This window comes from Myotis nattereri (genome assembly GCF_964212035.1).
Source record: "Myotis nattereri genome assembly, chromosome: Y".
Taxonomy (NCBI): Eukaryota; Metazoa; Chordata; class Mammalia; order Chiroptera; family Vespertilionidae; genus Myotis; species Myotis nattereri.
Genome location: NC_138094.1, coordinates 35,204,328 through 35,230,505, shown reverse-complemented (window position 1 = coordinate 35,230,505; position 26,178 = coordinate 35,204,328). Strand labels below are relative to the sequence as shown.

Here is a 26,178-nt window from a genome sequence, read left to right as displayed (position 1 = left end):
AGAAGAGGAACAAGACAGGGATGCCCACTCTCACCACTTCTGTTCGACAGAGTACTGGTAGTGCTAGGCAATGCAGTCAGACAAGAAGAAGTCAAACAAGGCATGCTAAGTGGAAAAGAGGAAGTAAAACTGTCATAATTCGCAGATGGCATGGTTTTGTCCATAGAAATACCTAAAGACTCCATCAAAAAAACTAGGAGATTTAATAAATGAATTTGGCAATGTAGCAGTGTACAAAATTAACACCCAGAATTCTATGGCTTTTTGATACACGGATAATGAACTCAGAAATAGAAACAAACAAAGAAAAATGCCATTTAGCAGTGCAACAAAAATTTAAGAAACCTAGGAATAAACTTAACTAAGGAGGTAAAAACCTGTTCTTGGAAAACTACAGGAAATTGAAAAAAAGTGATAGAGGAAGACTAAAGCAAATAGAAGAACATACCATATTCATGGTTTGGTACAATCAACATCATTAAAATGTTCATAGTACCCAAAGCAATGTACAGTTTTAATGTATTAACCATTAAAATGTCAATGGCGTATCTCACAGACCTAGAAGAAAGTTTCCAAAAATTCCTATGAATTTAAGAAAAGACCCCAAATAGTTACAGCAATCTGGACAAAGAAGAACAAATTTGGAGGGATCACAATACCAGATATCAAGGTATACTACAAGCCACCATTCTCAGAACTGCCTCTTACTGGAACTAAAACAGACATAAAGACCAATGGGACAGAACAGAAAACGTAGAAGTCGACCCGAACCATTATGCTCAATTAATATTTGACAAAGGAGGCAAAAGCATAGAATGGAGTCATACAGTCTCTTCAATAATTGGTGTTGGAACCTGGATGGCAGTGAGGCCTAGGCAGGGTTGGGTAGGTGGGGCGGCGCGGGGCGGGGCGGGGCATGGCGGGGCGGCTGCACACTGGGCTAGGACTCTGCTGGCACAGGCACTGCACTGGAGACTCTTGCCCTTCCCGCGGGGTCTGGGGCCTCCCAGCAGGGCCCCATGGAGGACCTTAGCCTGGACAGCTGCAGAGAGGAGGACGCGGCGCCAGGCGCCAAGGGGTGGCCCGAAACCCAGGTGAGGGTGCACTTCCGCGTGACAAGGTTCATCATGGAGGCAGGTGTCAAGCTAGGGATGTAGTCCATTCCCCTCGCCACCGCCTGTGCCATTTACCATAAGTTCTTCTGTGAGATCAACCTGGACGCCTATGACCCTAACTTGGTCGCCATGTCTGCCCTTTACTTGGCTGGCAAAGTGGAAGAACAGCCCCTGCGAACCCGTGACATCATCAACGTGTCCAACAGGTACTTCCACCCAGGCAGCGAGCCCTTGGAGATGGACTCCCTAGTCTGGGTGATCCGGGACAGCATTGTGCAGTGCGAGCTCCTTGTGCTGCGGGTACTGCGCTTCCAAGTCTCCTTTCAGCACCCACACAGGTACCTGCTCCACTACCTGATTTCTCTCAAGAACTGGCTGAATCCTTACAGCTGGCAACGGACCCCCATCTCCATCACTGCCTGGGCCCTGCTGCGGGACAGCTACCGCGGGGGGCTGTGCTTCTGGTTCCAGGCTCAGCACATAGCGGTGCTGGTGCTCCACCTGGCCCTGCAGGTCTGTGGGGTCCAGGTGCCCGCCGAGGCCATGGCCGAGAAGCCATGGTGGCAAGTATTTAGTGGCGACCTTACCAAGCCAATCATTGATAACATTGTGTTTGATCTCACTTGCATTTATACCATGGACACAGAGATCCCCAAAGACAAGCCTGGGACACTCGGCTGCCAGGGGACAGCGCCACCACATCGCCCTGAGGGCGGGTCCCCAGAGCACTGGCAGGGAGGACTGGTTTTGTGCTGCTGGAGACAGGCCAGTGAATGCCGGGGTCCAACCCAGCAGGTCCAGGGGTTCCCAAAGGCGTTAGACGGAGTCGGCGAAGAAGGAATGACACGGAGACAGTGTTCAGTTGATCAGCAGCCTAGCCAGGATCTTCAGGCAAGTTCTGGCCTCGATCTCCAGAGAGGTTCTGCTGTTTATTGTCTTGTTACATCAGTATTTATCCCAGTTGATTTTAATCCTATCAATTTCTATTACAAAGGTTAGGGTGTTTCTTATCTCCATTCCAGGGAGTAAAGATTATGTAGCTTAAGCATGATTGTTTGTAGTTATTAACTACCCGCCTGGCACTTAGTTAAGGAGTTTCATCCCCTCCCTAACTTCAGGGAAAAATTCCTACCTGGGGAAGCAACCTTTCTAGGAGAGGCATCCTCTCCCTGACTTCAGGGAAAAGTTCCTACCTGGGGAAACAACCTTTCTAGGAGAGGTGACCTTGGTTAAAACACACAGCGCTAAGGGGAGCAAACATATTAAGAACAGTATGCTATATACGCCAGGTCCCTTGAAACATATGCTGTGCAGATATTTCTTTCCTGCAGCGACTGTGTCAAGCAGCAAGGATGGACCGCCTTCCGGCAGGTGAAGGCGATGACATGCTGCCACTTTGATTCTCAGGCTTTGACTCTCCCTGGCAGCCAAGGTCCAGATGGGGATGGGCACTGCACCTCCCGTGGGCAGGAGGGTGCCATGGGCAGGAGGGTGCTGCGGGCAGCTCTGAGGCCTCCGGGTCTGCTTTTGTCCTTTGAAAGAACGCAGACTACAGCCGAGGTTTGGGATCAGTGGAAGGAAAATCAAAGAACGGATGGGACTGTGCCCCAGGGGATTTTTTTAAAGGCCAGATTTAGAGAAAGTATGACTCAATTAACATAGAGGGAAATTTTATTTTGTTTCATTGAAGATATTACAAAGCCAAAATAAAAACATAATAATAATTGGTGTTGAACTTATAGCACAGATACATGCAAAAAAATTAGTCTACACCAACTTACACCACACATAAGTATAAATTGGGAATGAATAAAGGACTTAAACGTAAGTGGGTAACCATGAAAATCTTAGAAGAAGCAAAATATCAGGCATCTGTCTCAGCAATACCTTTACTGATACAGCTCCTAGGGCAATGGAAACTGAGGAGAAAAGAAACAAATGGGACGACGTCAAATTAAAACACTTCTGCAGAGAAGAAGCGGCCAACAAATACAACAACAACAACAACAACAAAACAAGGAAGTCCACTGCCTGGGAGAAGATATTTGCCAATGTTATATCAGATAAGGACCTATTCTCCAAAATTCATACTGAACTCATCCACTAAACAAAAGGAAGATCAACATTCCAATAAAAAACTGGGCACCACCACCACAAAGGCCCCTTCTGACTTATGGTGGCCCAGTTCCTGTGATGATTATTACAGCCACACAGGAGATGGGTATGATGGGGGCATGGCAATTACTGCAACAGCCGATGGGACACCCCTGTAAGAGGTCCTGAGTGTGGTGCTGGCAGCGATCACAGGATACACCATGTACACAAGAGAGAGTGAATCATGCAGTACAGTAGCTCACCTGATTGGGCACTTGGGGAGTCAGAGGGGAAGCCCCTGTGACAGAAGAATTGTGACAGAAGAATTAGACACTGAAAATAAAAATGATAAGGTACAGACAATATTTTATTGTAAGCAATTTGGCTTCTGTTATTTAAGAATGACAAAAAGCAAATGGTAGGTTTGGGGGAAGCATCAAGAATTGTAGGTACCATTATGAAGTTTCAGGATTGGAGGCAAGGTTTGAATTGTACAAGGTTGCTTCCTAAGTGCTGATTTAAATTACAATATACTTAAATGTTTAAATTTTACATATTGTATTGTTAACATATTCAGAATATAAGCACAACCAACAGACCAACAGAGGCAAGACACTGGGAGTGGGTGACAAGAACAAGAGACTAGAGATAGAGGAAGCTGGAGGGAAGGTAAGTAAAAAAAAAAGAAAGAGACATATATATTACTTTTTGTAAAACCTTAAACACTAACATTGCAAAAAATTTTCAGAAGAAAGTGTTCTGCAACATGGGATTTCTTGTCTGATTTTACTACAAACACAGAAAAGCAGTCTGTTTGGATGGTGAGTTATATTCATGGCCCTAAATTTCCCAGGGTGTCTATGACCATATGTGCATAAAGTCTTTGAAGTGAACTGCATACAAAATGAAGCACTGTGTTATTTCGTCATGGCATGCTGCCCTGTTTTCCAGTTAGGGAGGGTAAACAAATGAGGTATTCTCCTTGGAAAACCTAAATGGATAAAAGGATTGAAGAACCTCTGACAAGGCTGCAAAACAAGGATTCCTCCAGCTCTGTGGCCCAGACTTTGCCCCCTAAGATACTGATCAGGAGCAGGCCGATCCCAGTGGCCCCAGGAGGAAGTGGAGACCCTGGGGAAATAGGAGATGGTGGTGAGCAGCAATAGGGCAATGTGGCGTGGCAGCACAGCAGCCTAGGCCTCAGCATGAGGAAGATTCACAGACACCTGTGGAAAGGAGTATAGGAAGAACATGTCATGCCAGCCCCTGTTGAGGGGCAGGTGGAAAGGCCTGAAGGTGCTGTGGGTGGCCTAGAGGGAGAGTTCAGAGGAGGGGCTGAGGTAATCTGCTTTGATTATGAGTGACAGTGCACATGCACACTCCCTCCTCCTGCCTAAGCCCCCCTGCCTGAGCTGGAATTGCACTGCCCTTGTTGTACTGGTAGTTCCTGTCAAAGGCACACACCCTGCGGCCCTGGTGTTACAGGCTGTTTCCCTCCCAGCATCCAGGTGTCCCTGTGAGAGAAAAATAATGGCCCAGGAACCTGGCAGCACACCAGGGGAGAGCCCAGGCAGCCCCTCCTCACCCGTCCTGTCCGCTCACTATGGGCCATCGTCCTCTCATAGTACTTCAGGGGATTGAGCCACAGGTCCTTGGTGATGATCTGGTAGGGCAAAGAGAGCTTGGTCAGGAGAACACAGGGACCCAAATAGAAACCCAAGCAGCAGGCGGACACAGGAATCTGGCATGGCCAGTGACATCCCACCTCAGCAATCCTGTCAGATGTTGTCACACTGTGGTCAGAGAACCAGTAGAAGAAGCTGGCGCTGCTGTCCTGGAGCCTGTGGCTGTAGACTTCTCGTTCACAATGCTGGTACCACTGAATGGGAGTGGCACGGGACAACCTGTATCCTGCAGGAGAGGGGTATGTGAAGCTGGGTACATCGCCTTCCATCCCTGCCTACCACGAGCTGCAGCCCATGCAGGGAGCCTCCTCTTACCTGTGAGGGTGATGAGATACTCCTTCACAATCACATGGTTGCGGAAGTAGGGGTTGCTGCGGAAGTACAGGCTAATGGTGCAGCAACCACAGGGATGCCTGACTTCCCTCACCTGCAGAAGGAAATGAATCCAGGGAGTGAAATCGCAGCCCAGTGCTGCCGCCTGTAGCTGTTTTCAGGGACAGGCCATTTCCCCACCTGCCCTCCACTACTCCTTGGAGCAGGTGCACTTACCTTCAAATCAATCACATGGCCGAGCATATTTTCATCTTGGACGCTGATCATGGCTGACAACTCTGGGTGGTTGACAAACTGCTTTGGGTCAAGGAGCCTGCAACCTGGGAGCTGGGCATGGACCAGCTAGAAAGAGCAGCCTGGCCTGGCCTCTCCTTCCCTTAAGGCCACTCCTTCTCCATCAAGGGCAGGAAGGGGCACAGCACCACTCTGTTTCCTGACAGACCCTGATGCCCACCAGATTGTTTTGTGCTGAGGGCTTGACAGGCTACACATCACATATTCCTGCTTCTGACTGAGGAACTGGACATAGAGACGGCCTGTAAGGCAGCATTAGTTAGTCCCAGAACAGCCCGTGCAACACAGCCCAGTCTGTGGGCATCAGCCCCTGGTGTATGCGTGCCTCTGCCTTGGAGCTCTGCCCCTGGACACCCTGGTAATGCTTCTATGGTGCCTGTACAAGACAGAGGGTGTCTCCAGGATCCTGGGCCAGACCGGGATGCACTGCCCCTAGCTTGTCCTCAATGTTCTTTTCTATGGGAACCATCCCCGCTTACACCGTTCTCCTGCACTGTCCCATGCTCCTTGTGATCCTGCTCCTCTACCCTCAAGGATACAGCTGTGAGCCAGAACCCAGGGATGCGCCGGATATTGAGGCTTCTCCGTTTGAAATAGGGCTTGAGCCTCTGCCGAGTCCTGCACCTGAGCCGAGAGAAGGCCCTGCTGGCTTGCTCGTTCATGGTCTCCATCTCCAATTGAAGGGCCTTGAGCACCTCCAGAGGGGACAAGGTTAACTTGGCCCCGGGCCCTGACTGGGCCTGCTCCTGCTGCACTGGCTCCTCTTCTTCTGGCTTTGCTTTGGCCTTGGACTGAGGCTCCACCTCTCCCACCTGTTCCACTGCCTCCATGGTGCACTTCCCCTCCCCCTGCAGGACAAACTGCTCCCCTGCAATTAATTGCTCCTCCATCCACCCCTCCTCCTGGTGGTTACTCCCTTGCAGGTCACCTGGAGCCTGTGCCTCCAGCCTCAGCTCTTCACTCACCACCTCCTCCTGCCTCCCCACCTGCAGATCTGGGAAAACCTCCTCCCCTGCCCACTTGGCCTGCCATGGCACCACCTGCAGAAGGCCCTCGGTCCACAGGATAAACTGAGCCTGTGCCTGGAACTCCTCCCCCAGGCCCTCCTTGTCTTCCCCTTGCTCCTCACTCTGGGTTCCCTGCTGCACCTCACTCTCCTCTCCCTGCACACACTGCTCTGCAGCCACCCAGTCCTCCCCTCTCCCGCACTCAAGATCAATCCCAACATCCTGGCCTGTGTCCAACCTCAGCTCCAGGGTCTCAGCCTCCCCCACCTGCATGAAGTCCTCCCACTCCAGCCCCAAAGCTGCCCTCTGAACTTCCTGTGCCCTTGTGTCCTGGGTATCACCACTTCCCTGCACCGAGGTGAAGCTAAAAGCCTCCTGGATCATCCTGCTTGCCCTGTCCTTCCTGGTGCAATGGCCCTGGGGTGCACTGTGAGTCCTCAGGCGCCCTGCAGCTGAAGGCCCCCCAGTGGAACTGAGAGGAAGCACGCTGCCCCCAGGAGCCCCTCAGTCTCCCAACACAGCCTGACTCTGGATGCTCCCTGGCTCTGAGACTGGTGCTGTGAAGGAGCAGGTGGTGCAGAGCCTGCTGAGTCCAGGCAAGGTGCTTGCTCACTGTTGTATGCAACCAGGCCCTGGTGTGCTGACTGGGTGCACACTGGGCTCATGCACAGGCGCTGGCCATGTGAACATGTGGTACAGAAGGCACCTGGCCAGGCCCAGCCTGCTGTTTCTGTTTGGGCTCCTCAAAAGCCTCCTCCAATCACGGACAGGGCTGTGGGTGTCACCCTGCGCAACCCCGCCCCACACTCAAAGTTCTGGTGTAGGTAGATGGTAACTCGGAGGTATCCTCTTACCTCTTCATTAGCCAGAAAATGGAGATTTTGAAAGCTTAGAATCTTGACCTGACTGAAAAGAAGGAAGAAATGGTGGAACTTGAAAATGACTTCAGGTTTTCTCACTGTGCTGAATGAAGTCAAACACTGCTGCAGTTAAATATTTTACCCGTTGTTCTCCCCGCATGAACTACAATAATAATGTGCTTTGTGTTGACATTTACTGCTGTGTTGCTGACAATTACCTGGAAGAGAAGTTAAGGGGATTCAATGGGTTGGAAAAAGTTGAGCTAAATCAGAAAGCAGGTCTAATTAAGCAAGTTTATTCTCTATCTATCTAAAGACACACACACACACACACACACACACACACACACACACACACACACACACACATATTTATATGGCTAAGGTGACTCGTGCATGTGCCATAAGTTTGAACCTCTTGCTGGCGCCAATTGCATGCATGTGTTTCAAATCGGCATTGTCAATCTGAATTTGGTTGACACTGCTATTATAGAGAAAGGGCAAATAGCAGTACTAAAATATTTCTTCTAATTAATCTCCTTTCAATGTGCACAAATCCATGCACCTGGCCACTGGAATTCTAATAGTGGCAAGATATCATCTGTAAATACTAATATTCTATTGGGCCAGGACATGCCAAATTGGTCACACATATCTATAAATATAATAGCGTAAGCGACATTATGAGTGGTTGGTACAATGCACACCGACCACCAGGACGCAGACGCTCAACACAGGAGCTTCCCCCAGGTGGTCAAGGCTCTCCCACAGCGAGAGCATCACTCAGCCAGAAGGCGGGCTAAAGGCTGGAAAGTGCAGCTGTGACAGCAAGAGCCTCTGCTGCCTATGTGACAAGGCTACGAAGCAGTGGTGGCAGGTGGAGTGGGGCTTGGATGAGCGGGAACAGAGCACCTGACTCCAGCTTGGGCTCCTGCCCACCTGCCTGCCGTTTCGTGCACTGCTACATCCCTCAGGAGGTGTCAGACCTAACCTGGCAGTCCCACATCTCCCAAGGGGTCCCAGATTGTGTGAGGGTGCAGACCAGGCTGTGGGACGCCACTGGTGCTTGAATTTCATTCACCGGGCTTCTAGTCATTTTATTATTTATCACCGATTTAGCATGGTTCTCTTCTAATGCTGAATAATTTAAAGGTATAACCTGAATTTTGGTAATGATGGCCATTCAGATTTTACTGCTCTTTAGCGGTATTATTTAATGGCTTATATGAAGGGCACTCATCACCCTCAAAATATGAGAACTATTACATGTCCCACAAACAGTACTATGCTTCAGTGCTAATTCTTTCCACTAATGCCCCTAAGTGAGCCTTTCACTAATTTTCTTTGCTCACTAGCTCATCCAAAATTGAAATGGGCAGACTGCTTGTCTATATTCAAGTGCAGAGGCATATTCTTCTTAACTACACTGATGCTATCAATACTTTCAATTTTCCAACATAATTTATAGTGAGGGTCTCTATGTTAGACTTTAAAACATCTCTTTACTAATATGAATAAGTCACTTTTACCTTATTTCTTCACAACTATGTGCACGCTCTGATGTAGCAACTTTCAGTATCTGACTCTTTCAAGTGTCCCTTTACACCCTTCTTTTCATTAAAAACAGGCCATCTGAATCCACACTGATCACTTTTCAGCCTGTTGTGATAATTCAGACATTCCTTGGGTTACGTTGGACTCGAGGTACATAAGTTTTGTGGTTACGTTGCCATTCCCCATTTATTTATTAAAAAAAAAAAAGTTTGAGCATTTCTACGTATGTACATATGTGCTTTATGTTTTCTTATTATTCATTTACCACAAGAAAGGTCAGCAATTGTTCTCTTTCTTTTAATTATTTTTTAACTGTTGCACGCCATTACTGCTGTGTATGTGTCTCCATGTGAGTGACATACGTGCTTATGTAGGTGAGTTCTGACTTACGCGAATATTGCATTACATCCCACTGCAGGAACGTGTCAACAATGTAACGTGAGGAACTACTGGACTTGTATCCTGTTGATTAAGATGTAGTTATTTGGTCTCCATATTTCTTCAATAAGTATATGATTGTTGGAAGTACAAATTATATCTTTATATATTAATGTGTTAATTAGAATTTTCACTCAATAAAAATAAATGCCTTGTCCTTACAAAAAGATCTGGCCTTATAATTGAATGGCCTAATACATATTAGAGTAGGGCACGACTACCAAAGTTTCTCAGAAGAACACGGGTTGAAATGAAGAGTATATCCTGCCTACCCCTACTTGAAACAAGAGCCTTAGTTGAGCTCCATCATGATCCAAACAGAAACAAACAGTAAGATACATGGCAGGATTCTGTTACTATATGCCTACTGAGCATGCCTCAGTGCATATTTCCTTACGGTGCTACTGATCAGAATGTGCACTCACAGGACATTAGGGCCTTCATGCACAACTCCATCCTGAAACCACATGAAAAGGAGCGTATTGGACAAGAATGTTAGCAGGGACTTTACAATGCAGAGGGATTCCGAAGAAGATTGTAAAAGGTGGCAGAACCCTAGCCAGTTGGGAACAGTGGAAGATCAACGACCTTCATACTGAAAGGCCCCAGTTTCGATTCAGGTCAAGGGCACTTGCCTGAGTGTGGGATCAATCTCGAGTCTGAGGCTTGCAGGAGGGAGCTGATCAAAGAATCGCTCTCATCACTGATGTTTCTAACTCTCACATGCTCTCTGTTTCTCTCTGAGATAAATAAAAATATATGTAAAAGCATGGTGGCAGAATAAGTGGATGCTACAGGGACATGCTCCCAGGAACAAACTGATATTCCAACTAAAATACAGAACAACTTCCGGAATAATCAATGGAAAACTCACAGGAGAGAACCCTGACACCTAGGACCGAAGGTGGAGGCCCCGTAGACACTGGTACGAGGAGAGGAGGCTTGAAGGGGCGGGCCTGACACCCACAGACAGCAACTGAAGTCTCGGAGAGATATCTCAACTATGGAGGACTGCCACTGAGAACTCTGGGTCTAATCTCCAAGCTACGCCTCCTAGCAGAGAGCACAGAACTGAGGAGGGTACCCATATAACCTGTGGATGTGAATAGCAGCAGGACACTGTCTGCCAGTGAGAGACAGCTGGAAATTCAGGTATCCTCTTAAAGGGCCAGCGCACAAATTTCCCTGTGGAGCCACACACCTTGTGCCCTGGCAAAGGGAGGGTGAAGTGGACTGGAGCTGTGAGGGAAAAAGCCAGAACTGGGGAGTCAAGGGTTCCAGCACAGAAGACAGACACTTCAAGTTTCCTTGGAGGAGTCATTTCCTCATGCAGCAGAAAAAATCTTTCCCATGCAGACATTTACCTTTCCTGGAGGGGAGACAATTAACACATGCTACTGGGAAACACCTTGCCCTGAGGACACTTAAGAGATTATAAATAACAATTAACCTCCACGCAGAGGCAACTGTCCAACCCTGTTGAAACAAACTCTTTCTATAACCTGAGGACCATTGCCTTGGAGGCAAGTTAAGTTGGAATCCTATCAGTCTATAGACAGAGGAGGTCTCTGGAGGCTTTGAGTCTTTGCCTGACCTAATTAGTCAGAAACATCCTTTAACAATTTTCTGCACTAGAGACTGATAGGCAGACAGGTCTGCCTAACTTGTCACCACAAACCCACACAGAAAGCCAGAAAGAGGAATTAAATAAAAAATCCTCAAATGAGAGAACTGGAGAATTCTCCAGATATTGAGAGAGATGAAGCACACAGAAGACATTTATCTGAATCTGACTTCAGAGTTATGAAGGTAAAAGAGCTCAACAGCATGAAAAAAGATATAGTGACTACGAAAAGAAGAACAGTCCTAGATATAAAATGACATAATACAAATAAAGAACACATAGAAGGAATAGGCAGATATTAGGGAAAGCTGAGGATCCAATCACTGATATAGAACAGAGTTAAAAATATCACCCAATAAAAAAAAGGCAGAAAAATTAAGATTTAAAACAAACAAACAAACAAACAAACATCAGGACCACTTACATCACAGTATTAGAATAGCCAGTGTGCCAAAAGAGGCAGGAGGGGAGAAAGGCATAGAGAAGGTCTTTGAAGAAACAATGGCAGAACACTTACCTAACCTGGTAAAGGAAAATCCCACACAAGATCAAGAGCCAAAGAGAACCCCAAAGAAGAAGTACCCAAACAAACACGTGACCAGACACATCATAATTAAAATGCCAAAAATTAAAGACAAAGACAGAATCTTCAAGGCAGCAAGACAAAAGAAAACTGTTAGCTATGAAGGAGTTCCCATAAGGCTGACTCCTGATCTCTCATCAGAAACTCTACAGGCCAGAAGAAGATGGCATGAAGTACTCAAGTTAATGGAAAGCAAGGATCTGAGACCAAGATTACTATATCTGGCAATTCTTTCATTCAAAATAGACGGTCAAATACAGAGCTTCCTAGACAGAAAAAGGCTGAAGGAGTACATCATCTCCAAGCCAGCTTTACAAGAAATGCTACAGAGATTGCTGTAATGAGAAGGAGAAACAGAGACAGAAACTTAGCCACACAGAAACAAAATGGAAAGAAATAAATACCTATGAATAATAACCCTAAATGTAAATAGGTCAATGCTCCAATCTAAAGGTGTAGTGGAGCCAAATGGATACAGAAACATGATGCAAGTATATGCTGTCTACAGGAGCACCATCTCAAAACAAAAGACACACACAGGATGAGAGTGAAGGAATGGGAAAAATTTCCATGCAAATGGAAAAGGAAAAAAAAGGCCGAAGTAACAATACGCATATCAGAAAAAAAAGACTTTAAAATAAAGGCCATCCCAAGAGATAAAGGTCACTGCATGATACTAAAGGGACCAACCAACAAGACGATATAACCCTAGTAATCATATATTCAGCCAACATAGGAGCACCTCAATATATATATCTCAAACAAACAAATAAACAAAAAATCAAAACAAACAAAAATTCTAGAAGACTTTAACAGAGAGTGTGACAAAAGGACAGTCACAGTAAGGGACTTTTATCACCCCTCTGACATCACTGGATAGATCTTCCATATGAAAAAATAACAAGGATGCAGAGCCTCTAATGGACACACTGGATCTATTAGATTTACGTGACATTTTAGAATAGCGGTTCTCAACCTGTGGGTTGCGACCCCTTTGTGGGTCAAATGGCCCTTTCACAGGAGTCGCCTAAGTAAAGGGTGTCCCACAATTCACGCAAGAAGTAATTTTGATAGAAAACAAGGTTTACAATTAAAAACTGTACATTTTTATTGATTCATAAAGAAAGTAAAAGAACTGCACTTGGAAAACTACAGGACATTGAAATGGAGATAAAGATATCAACCAATGGATTCATATACCATGTTGATGGGTTGGTAGACTTAACTTCATTAACATGTCCATACCACCCAAAGCAATCTATAGATTCATTGTTATCTCCAATAATATACCAACAGAATATTGCACAGACACAAAAAAATCCTTGAAAAAATTCAAATGGTGTAAAAATAGTCTGAGGAAGAAGAAAAAAGTTGGCGGGCTCACAATACCAGATATTAAGCTATATTATAAAGCCACCATTCTCAAAACTGCCTGCTACTGGCACTAGAAAAGACATATACTCCACTGAAACAGAACAGAGAACCCAGAAGTGGACCCAAGTCATTACGCTCTATTATTAATTTACAAAGGAGGCAAGAGCACACAATGGAGTCAAGACAGTCTCTTCAATAAATGTTAGGAAAATTAGAAAGATACATGCAAAATAATGAAACTAGACCACCAACTTACACCATTCACAAAAATAAACCCAAAATGGATGAAGGACTTAAACATCAGATGAGAACCTATAAAACAACCTTATAAGATTGCCTATGTAGCAATATATCAGATATGTCTTCGCAGTACCTTTATTGATACAGCTCCAAAGGCAATGCACACAGAGGGTAAAATAAACAAGTGGACTCCGTCAAAATAAAAACCTTCTGCACAGCAAACAAAATCCTGAACAAAACAACCAGAAAGCCCACTGCATAGGGAGAACATATTTGCCAATGGTATCTCGGATAAGTGTTGAATCTCCAAAGTTTTCAGGGAACTCACACAAATTAACAATAGGAAGATAAACAATCCAATCAAAACATGGGCAAAGGACCTAAATTAACACTTTTTAAAAGGAGACCTATAAAAGGCCAAGAGACATACGAAAAATGCTCAAAGGCACGAACAGTCCAAGAGATGCAAATCAAAACGACAATGAGGTACCATCCACACCTGTCAGAATAGCTGTCAGAAAAAAATCAACAAACCACAAGTGCTGGTGAGGATGCAGAGAAAAAGCAACCCTTGCGCACTGCTGGTGGGCATGCAGACTGCTGCAACCACTGTGGAAAACCATATAGAGTTTGCTTAAAAAATTAAAAATGGAGCTCCCCTTTGACCCAGTGTTCTCTCTTCTAGGTATATATCCCAAGAAATGAGAAAGGCCAATCAGGAAAGATATATGCAACTGTATGTTCATACCAGCCCAATTTACAATAGCTAAGAATTGGAAACAGTCTAAATGCCCATTAGCAGATGCACGGATGAAAAAACTGTGGAACATCTATACAATGGAATACTCTACTGCTGTAACAAAGAATGAACTCGTATAATTTGAAACAGCATGGATGGACTTGGAGAGCATTACACTAAGCAAATTAAGCCAGTCAGAGGACGATAAATATCACATTATCTCACTAATTTGTGGAATATAATGAACATTAGCTGATGAACAACAAGACATCCAGACACAAAGAAGCATTGATCACACTGTCAAACCTTAGAGTAAAGTGCTGGAGGCAAAGACCAACAGTAGTATGGGTGTGTGTATATGTGTGTGTGTGTATGTATACGTGTGTGTGTGTGTGTGTGTGTGTGTGTATGTATGGAGAGCTAATGAACTTTGACATGAACTTTGATATTCAGCAGGGCTGAAAATCAGCATTTTATTAAACGGCTGTTGGGAAAATGCTGAAGGCAATCTTGCTAACCTGATAATTAAACTTTACTACTGATATGCCTGTCTGCTTTGCTAAAGGGCATATATGAGAAACCTACAGCCAAGTAAATGAAAGCTGATGGGTGCTGCATTTCAGAGAGCCTCTCCCCAAGAGAAAAAGGTCTCCGCCTGGCTCCCCAATGCCTTCTAAATTTATATTTGTTGTCTAGTGTATTCATTTGTGTGCAGCTCCTTTCCCAGATCCTGAATCATTGCAGCAAAAGGTTGCAACATTCTGGCGCCCAATGTGGGACATCTGGAGAATAAGTCTCACCAGAGCAAAAAAAGAAGACTGTCAAGGGCATGTACCTTGGTTGTGGGGACATACCAAGTGGGGACTGTGCAGGAGGCAGCTGATTGATGTTTCTCTCTCATTGATGTTTCTAACTCTCTATCGCTGTACCTTCCTCTCTGTTAAAAATCAATAAAAATATCTTAAAAAAAAAACACAAAAAAACTCATTCAAGCATTAAATCTCACCATTAATAAGACACAATAAGTAAAAAGATAGTTTTACTTAAACTGTATGCATTACAGCATTTGCCAGCATATCTCTCTCCAATTGGTATTTCCGAAAAGAAACCAAGTTTGTAGCACTATTTAAAAGAAAGAAAAAGGTTTTTAAAAGAAACTCCATAACTGTGGCCTAGAAATTTCTCTGGAAGAAGAAACGGAAGGAGATTCCCTTCAAATATCTAGAAAACTGCATATAAAAATAAATGTATCAGGCCTCAAAAAGAAAACAATTTGCATTATGCTTTCCTAAAAAAAAAAATATGTCAATATACTCAAAGACTGATAGCAGAAATCCAATTAGTGTCATTCACTGTCCCCACCCAATGAGAAAGGAAGATAGGAAATAAGCCTTGTTTTAGACTGATTTAAATTAGCAAATGGAAATAAAAGAATATTCAGGGGAACATAGTTGGAATAGGCAGAAACCTATTCCTGGAGAAGTCACTGTTTTTACTGATAGTTCATCTCATGGTAAAGCTGCTTATACTGCAATGATTTCAGACCAAGTCATGCAGACCAGTCATACTTCTGTGCAAATAATCGAATTAGAAACAATCAAGGCTGACTTGCAGGATTTCCAAAAGCCTCTTCATATTATCTCTTTATCTGCTTATGCTGCTGGCTTTGTAAACAGAACTGCAACTACTCAATTTAAATGACTCGGTGACCGAAGCCTTTCTATACTATTTGAACAAGTCCTGGTCCTTTAACAAAAGGAAATGAATATGCCTGTCAGTTAGTTATTTTATTAAACAAGTCACAGAATTTCACAAGCTTTTACATCAGCCTGCCAAAATATTGTACAGCCGGCAAAACAGATTATGAAGAAATGCCCTCCTTGCATGTTACATCTACTACAAGGGCTCTAAAATCCCAACTTGGAAAACAAAAGTGGTGGAATAGTGAAGACATCTCTTGTAAGTAGACCACACCAAGCCTTAATTACTTTAAATTTTACCCTTGTAATGCTGATGGTAAGACACCCATAGAATTACACTGGTGTCAGAATAAGCCAAAGCAAAATGGTCTGGTTAAATGGAAAGATACCGAGTATAGTTCAAGGAAGGGTCCCTTTATTAATCTTTGGTCAAGGATATGCTTGTGTATTTGCAGAAAACTCCTCCAAGCCTGAGTGGATTCCTGCAACATGAATCTGAGAGAGGAACTGACCAAACTACTCCAACTACAGATAGCAGTGCCCCAAGCAACATGCTGAGAAGACAGAGGAGAAACCTCTAGAGATGGGGGATGGTGACCATGCCTTGCCACGCTAGCAGTCATCAGCTGTGCCTATGTGCCGGTGGCTCTTGACAAAGCCAAAAGAGGTCAGACCTGCATTGTCATTTCTCACCGTTTGCCCACCATCCAGAACTCGAACATCATTGCTGTCATGTCACAAGGGAACAGTGACTGTAAAGGGACCCATAAAGAACTGATAGCCCAAAAAGAAGCCTACTATGGACAAATTCCTTAAATACCTGAAAACGATATTTAAAAGGACATGAAAGAACTCAATCCTTTTCATTGAATCTCCTTACAGTTGCTTTTTAGAATAACCAATATTGTCTCTCTTTCTTGTTCTTCTATGTTTTCTTCCAGTCTGAAGAAGAATCACAAGTCTTAAAAGAATCTGAGCCCAGAAGATGGCATTCACCTTTCTAAATTACTTAAGAAAACAAAAAGGGGGAAATGATGGGGCAAAGACCAAAAGTAGTTAACATATCAATGCGAGAATTCCCACAGAAGGCGAATGGATTTTGATATTCAGCATGGCAGAAAATCAGCATTTTGTTATCCTGTTGTGGGGAAAATGGCTGAAGGCAACCTCCTAACATGAAAATTCTTCTATTGTTTACTAAACTTTACCATTGATATGTCTGTTTGCTTTGCTAAAGGACAAATGTGTATTCAAGTAAATAAAAGCTATTTTGTCCTGGGCTTCAGAGTGCCTCTCCATTAGAGAAAAAAGCCCACAGTACACAAAAAGAAAGAGATAAAAAAGGTCAGAACAGAAATAAATGACGTAGGGACGAAAAAAAAAATAATACAAAAAATCAATGAAACCCAAGCTGGTTCTTGGAAAGAATAAACAACACTGATGAACCTCTAGTCAATCTCAGCAAGAAACTAAGAGAGAGCACCCAAATAAACAAAAACAGAAATGAGAGAGGTGAAGTAACAAACGACCCCACAGATATACAAAGGATTATAAAAAATTACAATGAACAACTCTACTACAACAAACTGGACAAGCTCAATTAAATGGACACATTCCTACAAAAAGACAAGCTTTCAAAACTCAATCAGGAAGAAGCAAAAATCCTGAACAGACCGATAAATACTGATAAAATTGAAACAGTAATCAAAAAGCTTCCAAAAAACAAAAGCTCTGGACCAGATGGCTTCACAGGGGAGTTTGACCAAACATTCAAAGAAGAAGGAAAACCAAACTTTCTCACACTATTTCAAATAATTCAAGAGGACGGCATACTTCCAATCTATTTTTAAGAAGCCAGCATTACCATAATCCCAAAGCCAGAAAAAGACACTACAAAGAAAGTGACTTACAGGCCAATATTCCAGATGAACATTAATGCTGCAATCCTCAACTAAATTCAGCAAACTGGATTCAGCATTGCATTAGAAAGATCATACACCATGACCAAGTGGGATTTATTCCAGGGATGCAAGGATGGTACAAAATCAGCAAATCAATGAACGTGAAACATCACATAAACTATTTGAGGGAGAAAAACCACACAATCATATCAATTGGTGCAGAAAAGGCATGTGACCAAGTGCAACAGACTTTTCTGATAAAAACACTCAGCGAAGTAGGAATAGCAGAATCATCCTTCCACATAATAAAAGCCTTATATGACAAACCTACAGCCAACAACATACTCAAAGTGCAAAACAAAAACCATTTCCCTCTAGGACAGGAACAAGACAGGGACGCCCACTTTCATCACGCCTGTTCAACACAGTACTGGAAGTCCTAGTCAGTGTGATCACACAAGAAAAAGAAATAAATGGTTCCCAAATTGGAAAAGAAGAAGTAAATTGTCATTATTTGCAGATGACGTGATACTGTACATAGAAAACCACAAACACTCCTTCAAAAATTTAATAAACTTACTAAATGAATTTGTCAATGTAGCAGACTACATAATTAATGCCAAGAAATTTGCTAAAGGACAAATGTGTATTCAAGTAAATAAAAGCTGTTTTGTTCTTGGCTTCAGAGTGCCTCTCCATTAGAGAAAAAAGCCCACAGTACACAAAAAGAAAGAGATAATAAAGGTCAGAACAGAAATAAATTACGTTTATGGCATTTTTATACACCAATAGTGAACTTACAGAAAAGGAGATTGAAAAAAGAATCCTATGTATCATCCCACCAAAAAAAATAAGACACCTAGGAATAAATTTAGCTAAGGAGGTAAAAGACCTACACTCAGAAAACTAGAAGATGTTGAAAAAAGAGATAGAGGAAGACATAAACAGATGGAAGGACAAACCTTGTTCATGGATTGGTAGAAACAACCTCATTAAAATGGCTATAGTACCCAAAGCAATCTATACGTTCAATGCACTCCGCATTAAAACACCAACAGCATATTTCACAGACCTAGAATGAACTCTCCAAAAATCCATCTGTAATTAAAAAAAAAAGACCCTGAGCCCAAACAGGTTTGGCTCAGTGGATAGAACGTCGGCCTCCGGACTGAAAGGTGCCTGGTTCAATTCAGATCAAGGGCATGTACCTTGGTTGGGGGCACATATCAAGTAGGAGGTGTGCAGGAGGAGGCTGATCTATGTTTCTCTCTCATCGATGTTTCTAACTCTCTATCCCTCTCCTTTACTCTCTGTAAAAAATCAATAAAATATATTTAAAAAACAAACAAATCCCAAAGAGCTGCAGCGATCCTGAGAAAGAAGAACAAAGTAGGAGGTATCTCAGTACCAGGTATCAAGCTGTTTTACAAAGCCACTGTTCTCAAAACTGCCTGACACTGGCACAAGAATAGACATATAGGCCAATGCAATAGAACAGAGAACCCAGAAACCAATCCAAACCAATAAGCTGAATTAATATTTGACAAAGGAGGCCAAAACATACAATGGAGTTAAGACAGTCTCTTCAATAAATGGTGCTGGGAAATTTGGTCAGACACATGCAGAAAATGAAACTAGGCCACCAACTTACACCATGCACAATAATAAGGTCAAAATGGATAATGACTTAAACAGAAAGCTGGAAACCAGAAAAATATATAGAGGAATCCATAGGCAGCAGAGTCTCAGATATATGCTGAAGCAATCTCTTCACCAACGCAGCTCCTGGGGCAATGGAAAATAAAGTTAAAGTAAACAAATGGGACGACATCAAAATAAAAAGCTTCTTCATATCAAAAGAAACCATCAACAAGACAACAACAAAGCCCACTGCATGGGAGAACATATTTGCCAATGTTCTCTCTGATAAGGGTTTCATCTCCAACATTTACAGGGAACTCATACAACTTAACAAAAGGAAGATAAACAACCCAATCACAAAAATGGGCAACGGACCTAAATAGATACTTTTCCAGAGAGGACAAAAGGAAGGCCAAGAGACACATGAAAACATGCTCAGAGTCACTGATCTCCCAAGAGATGCAAATCAAAAGGACAAGGAGGTACTACCTCACAGCTGTCAGAATGGCTATCACCAACAAATCAACAAAGGGCGAGTGCTGGTGAGGATGGGGAGAAAAAGGAACCCTCCTTCACTGCTGGTGTGAATGCAGACTGGTGCAGCCACTATGGAGAAGAGTATGGAGTTTCCTCAAAAAACTAAAAACGGAACTCCCATTTGACCCAGTGATCCCACTTCTAGGAATATATCCCAGGAACCTAGAATTACCAATCTGAAAGGATGCATGCTCCTCTATGTTCACTGCAGCACAATTTACAATAGCTAAGATTTGGAAACAGCCTAAGTGCTGGTCAGCAGATGAGTGGGTTAAAAAGCCGTGGTACATCTACACACTGGCATAGTATGCTGCCACAAAAAAGGAAGGGGCACTGACCATCTGCAACAGCATGGATGGAGCTGGACAGCATTATGCTAAGCAAAGCTAGTCAGTCAGTGAGTCCGAGAAAGAGAAATATCACATGACCTCACTCATCTGTGGATTATAATGAACAACATAAACCAATGAACAAAAACAGATCCAGAGACAGAGAAGCATGGATCAGACCATCACCCTCAGAGGGAAGGTAGGGGAGGGTGGGGCTAAGGGGGAGAGATCAACCAAAGGACTTGTATGCATGCCTATAATCCTAGCCAATGGACGCAGACACCAGGGGGTGAGCGTGAGGGCATGCTTGTGGGGTGGGGGTGGAGGTGTGAGGGTAGTGGGGGATAAGAACACATATGTAATACCTTAATCAGTAATAGGAATGAAAAGGAACCCAGGAACATATCATCAGGTGAGAATTCACACACTCACACTCACGCACACTCAGGCACCCGCACACTCACACCAGGAGAGGGCTCTGCCGCTCTCAGTGGAAGTCACCTCTTATCTCCAAGCCTGACCACCGCTTTCTCACCAGCTGAACCAGAGGACAATGATGAGTGACGGGCCTGGTGCTCTGCGGAAAGCGACCTCTCCCTCCCGGACAGTTCCCACCATCCAGCAGCCTCTTTTCGGCCCCCTCTCTGTCCCCACGCCCTGAGCAGGGCTGGGCTGGCCTGAGAGCCCACAGACTTGAGGAGCCAGATCCCGGGGGAGTTGGCACCGGGGCCTGTGGGGGTCCCCTTGGTCAACTGGAAACTCGGCCAGCTGAGGTCACACAATAAAGGCCGACGCCAGAGTTCCATGAATTGTTGCGTGTAACTCCCCTCAGCGAGCTCCCACTCTGGGGCAGCAAGCGGAAGGCTTCACGCCAGTGAGCCAGGTTTGGACCTCAGGCCTTCACTCCAACCAGTTGGGAACTCATTTTCAGATGGAAAAAGCGATTGGGGAGAGGCTGCGCGTTGCCAGTGACTAGAGCAAGTTCACCCCTGGAGACAGCAAGTTCACCGCCTGAGACAGCAAGAACCCAGAGTGTGCGCTTACCTTTTCCACAGGCCGTGCTCCTCACCACTTGGACTCCTGCACAGCAGGGAGGCTGGCAGGAAGGAAGAGGTGGGGGGCTGCGCCTGGCAAGCTTCCTGGGACTGCACCCTGGTTCCTGCCAGGGCGAAATCTCGAAGGATCAGGAGATCAGGAACAAACCAAGATCAGGGGGCAGGAGGGGGGGCATGTTTTAACAGGCCCACAGAAGGTGGGGAGAGGGGTGCCTGTGCCACTCCCACCAGGCTGCAAGGGGTGGCAGAGGGTGGGGGACTGTCAAGGGGACCCTGTGCTTCCAGGCATGAGGTTGGGGGCGGTCGCGGAAGTGGAGGGAGAAACAGGAGGCCGCGACCCCCAGCTAACCTCCCACTCGCCACCCCTGGTCTGTGTTTCTGGGGACCCCTTTCCCTCTGTGGTTGTGGCTGCCACTTACCTACCTTGTTCCCTGGGCCAGGCTTGGCGCCCCACTCCCACCCCACCGCAGCCCTCTGTCTAGAAAAGAGCGCCCTGCCCTGGGCTAGCCCACTGTCCCTACTGTCTGGATGGGGACATTTTAGTAACCCCCGGGGCAGAGGAGAGCTGGCCAGATGCAATTACATTGTCTCTCTCCACAGGTGCCCTCCTCAGTCTACCCCTGGGGTATGGGTCACCAGAGCTCTTTGACAAGCCTGGAATCCAGCCTTTGCTCTGCTCACCTCCCCTAAGCCTTCAGGTGATGGCAGCCTCCCTGCCTTCCTCCCGCCTCAGGAAGGGGTTCTCCTCTCACCAACAAATCCCTTTGGCGAAGTCACACCTGGGCCTGAAAGCAGAAGAGTGGGCAGGGGGCTCCTGAGGAGGAGCAGGCCAACAAAGCTGAGGAGAGGTGGGGAGGCACCAGCCACAGCCTGGTGCTCAGGCGCTGGCAGAGCTGCCCCTTAGCTGAACCTTAACCCAGGTTTCTCCTCTCAGGTGACGCCTCCAGGGCACACAGGGGGCCTGGCATGCTCAGTCTGGCAGGTTTTGCTGCCTGCTTTTCCATAGTCTCTTTAGGAGACAAAAGTCAGGCTTGTGAGGAGAGAGGGAGAGGGGAAGAGCAAAGCTGAGGCAGAGCCTTGTCATCCAAGCTGGCCTGAGGCATCTCCTGGGCGTCCTTGGAAATCAGCTTCTCTTAGTGAGGAAGGGCTTGTAATAAGAATAGAGCCGCAGTTGTTTAATCATTACTTACAAACTATAAATACGAGGCCCTGGGACACTGGAGGATGAAACAGGCTCTACTGAAAACATAGGCTGCCTCCATGGCCCATTACTCAGAAAAGAATTGCATTTTGGGAAGAGACCAGGCACAGGACCGGCTTTGATTTGGCAGCTGTGCTGCACCCTGACCCCGTCCTGGGGTCTTCCTCAGGAGGGCTGACCATTCCAATCTCATCCCAGGAAAGGGCTGAGCTGTTCCTAAAGTCTTGAAAGATTAGCCACCTTGTGGTCAGCCTTTGAGCTCCTGAAGGGCAGATAGTAGGCCCTCCCCTCCCCTTTGCATGTGACACTTGCAGCTGGCAGCTACAGGTAGCTATCTTCTCCCCAAGAGGCTGAGAGCCGAATTTCCAGGGTGAGCGACTGCTCTCCCCATACTGACCGCATCCTTGGATAAACGCTCATTGTGTGGTTCAAACCTCTCTCTGCTTAACTTGGCTCAAGGAGTGACAGGCAGCCTCAGACACATTGTGCTGCCTTTCTCTTCCCCACTCAGCCTTGGGGAATATTCAGACTCTGCAAACTGTGAGACCTTATCTGAGAGGGAGAGTGGGCAGAGGACACTGTGTCCCTGTCATGCAGGTGACCCTGCATCTCTTCACCATAGGCTGTGGGGAGGTCGTGTGGACGGAGCGTAACAGCAGGGTGGTGAGGCTGGCTTCTTGTGTGTCCCTACCCTGCCATTCCTCCAGACGTTCCCCATGCCTATGAACGAGCAGAGTTTAAGGTTTCCAGCTACATAGATGGAGGAATGTGGACAAATGAGGCGACTGCTCTCAGCCCCAGTGGATCTGGGATTGTCACCTAGAGCAGAGCAGATAAAAAGCAGAAACAAACAAACAAACAAACAGAACCAACTCTATTATTTTATACTAGAGGCCCGGTGCACAAAAATTTGTTCACTTAGGGGTGAGGGGGATCCCTCAGTCCGGCCTCTGCCCTCTTGTAGTCTGGGACCCCTCGGGAGATAATGACCTGCTGGCTTAGGCCTGCTCCTGGGTGGCAGAGGGCAGGCCCAATCCCTAGGTGCAGACCCTGGTCAGGCTCAGAGCAGGGCCGACTGGGGAGTTGGGGTGCTGCCTCCTGTCATGCACAGAACAGGGCCTATTGGGGAGTTGGGGCGCCGCCCCCTGTCATGCACAGAGCTGCAGGGTGATCAGGGGTTTGGTCGCTCCCCCTGTCATGCTGATCCCGGTGCTGGGAGGTCTCCTTGCTCCGCTGACCCTGGGGCCAGGACCCCTCTCGCTCCGCTGATCCAGGGTCCTGAGGCCTCATGGCTCCGCTGATCCCAGGGGCTGGGAGGCCTCTTAGCTCTGCTGATAACCTGGACAGGGAGGCCTCTTGGCTCCGCTGATAACCTGGACAGGGAGGCCTCTCGGCTCAGCTAATCCCAGGGGCCGGTAGGTCTATCAGCTCAGCTGATAACCTGGACAGGGAGGCCTCTCAGCTCAGCTAATCCCAGGGGCCGGTAGGTCTATCAGCTCAGCTGATAACCTGGACAGGGAGGCCTTTCGGCTCCACTGATCCCCGGGTCCTGAAGCCTCTTACACTGCTGATCCCGGGGTCCTGAGACCTCTCGGCTCTGCTGATCCCTGGGCTGGGAGGCCTATCGGCTCCGCTGATCCTGGTGCCGGGAGGCCTCTCGGCTCCGCTGATCCCCGGGTCCTGAGGCCTCGGGGCTCCGCTCATCCCGGGGTCCTGAGGCCTCTCAGCTCCGCTGATCCCGGGGTCCTAACGCCTCTTGGCTCCACTTATCCCCGGCCAGGAGGCCTGTCTGCTCCACTGTTCCCGGGGCCCTGTGGCCTCTCTGCCCTGCTGCTTCAGGGCTGTATGGCTTCGCTCAGCTTGCAGCCTGAGTATGCAAATTAACCGCCATCCTTTAGCCTCTATAATTAAAACATTGTATCTTTTGGAGTTGTTGCTTCAGGAGCTCAGAGCCCCCCAGCTGCAGATGGGGAACCTTCGCATCCTCATGCTGGGGCAAGCAAGCCTCCCTGTTCCCATCAACTGCCTGGCTGCCGGCGGCCATGTTGGCTGCCAATTAATTTGCATATCTCGCTGATTAGCAAATGGGAAGGGTAGCGGTTGTACGCCAATTACCATGTTTCTCTTTTATTAGTGTAGATTGGAACTAGATATTCAGCCTAGCTCTCCCACCTCTTTCCTAGATGCATTTGGCAATTATTTGTCCTGGTGGGGTCTCCCCCATGGCCTGGGCTCTACTCCCTTCTTTCTCCTCAGGACACACGTGACCGTTCCCAAGGCAAGTTCATGTGGGTGCCTGCACTGACGCCTCTCCCTCCCCTCCAGGTTCACCTGAGTCATCCCCCTCTTCTCCTCTGCATTTCCCCCTCTTCTCCAGGCCCTGGGCCCAGCAATCCTGGACCCAGCCTCTGCCCTGTCCAGCTGTGGGCCTACGAGGTGTGCTGGGTGAGCTGAACTGCCACCAATTCCAGTACTGGACACAGCAGACACTGGAATTTATAACCCTGCCTCCTGGGGCCAACAATGTCTGGGAATCGCTCCCACACTCCTGATTGATGGTGACAGGGGAGGAGGGGTATCTAGCTAATAGACATCTGCTGAAGCCCTGTTGTTTACCATGTTTCACTCCAATCAGGCAAAGGCAACAACCTTCTGAAGAAGGTCTCTCCCTCTCTCTCTTTTGGCCAGGAGGGTGCTGGGGTGCCCAAAGGTGCTCTCTGACACTTTGGCTACTTAATAAACAGCTGAAAATCAATATCCCCAAAAGAAGCTTCAGGGTGGCAGAAACTTGGTTTCCTTTATTTCTTAACCGTTGGCTAAGAGGGTTCAGACTGGTGTCAGTTGGCTAGTTAACCCGTGTCTCATGGTTTCTTAATTTTCCTGACACGTGTGTTCTGTTCTTCCTCAACTACCTGCAAATTGCCCATTCTCACTTCTGAAAAATAACGTCCCCCCTTTCTCCTTTGTTCAAAATATATACTACATAGTCCAATCGGCCTGGCTCAGTAGTTGAGCATGGACCTATGAGCCAGGCATCAGCATTCATTTTCCTATCAGGGCACATGACAGTTTTCAGGCTGGATCCCCAGGGTGGTGCCCACGGAAGGCTGAGGATCAATGATTCTCTCTCATTGTTAATGTTCCTACGTCTCTTTCCCACTCCTTCCTCTCTGATATCAATAAAAAACTTGCTTTAAAAACTTTAAAAATGTCATATACCCAATGTTGCTTCAATGAGTTTGTAATTTTATGGCTACGTCAATTCTATGTGAAACCTTCTTGCACATGTACTAACCCCTGATGTTCTGCTGTTTATCTCTGTGTGTTAATTTGTCTATTCGCCTGGCCTAGAAGAACCAAGCAGCCACAAATAAAGGACTTGTATGCATGCATACAAACAAAACCAATGGACATAAGACACTGGGGGGTAGGGGAGGCCAGGGGATTGTCAAGGGTGGGGGGAAAAAATTAGACATATGTAATACTCTTTGTAATACTTTAAGCAACAACAACAACAAAAAATGTTAATGAGGTATTTTACCTTTAAGTTTTGCACAAAGTCTTCTTAGTTTGATGTCTCTCACAGGCCATCTCACTAAGGATTGAGTGCTAAATTGTATCTTTTTAAATCAGGAATGCTGAGTCTGTATTTGCATTCCCTAGCATTTGATAAAATAGATTCATTGACACACTCAAGGTGTTCTAAACAATAACCAAAGTATATGTTACCTTGATAGATTAAAATAAAAACTCAGCTCCTCAAGTGCACTCCATATATTTCAAGGGCTTAATCATCACATGGGGTTGGTGGCTACCGTACTGGACAGGGAGGCCCTGACCATCTGCTATGTGCAGCACAGCAGGTACTACAAGG

The 26,178-nt window shown here is 46.1% G+C and overlaps 1 pseudogene across 1 annotated transcript; it reads left to right on the top strand.

Annotated features, from left to right (window-relative positions):
• Positions 1 to 916: 916 nt before the first annotated feature.
• Positions 917 to 10,437, top strand: LOC308512433 (cyclin-Q-like; annotated as a pseudogene). The gene is made up of 3 exons: positions 917 to 939; positions 1,034 to 1,777; positions 10,425 to 10,437. The product of its transcript is annotated as a cyclin-Q-like (transcript).
• The last annotated feature ends 15,741 nt before the right edge of the window (positions 10,438 to 26,178 follow it).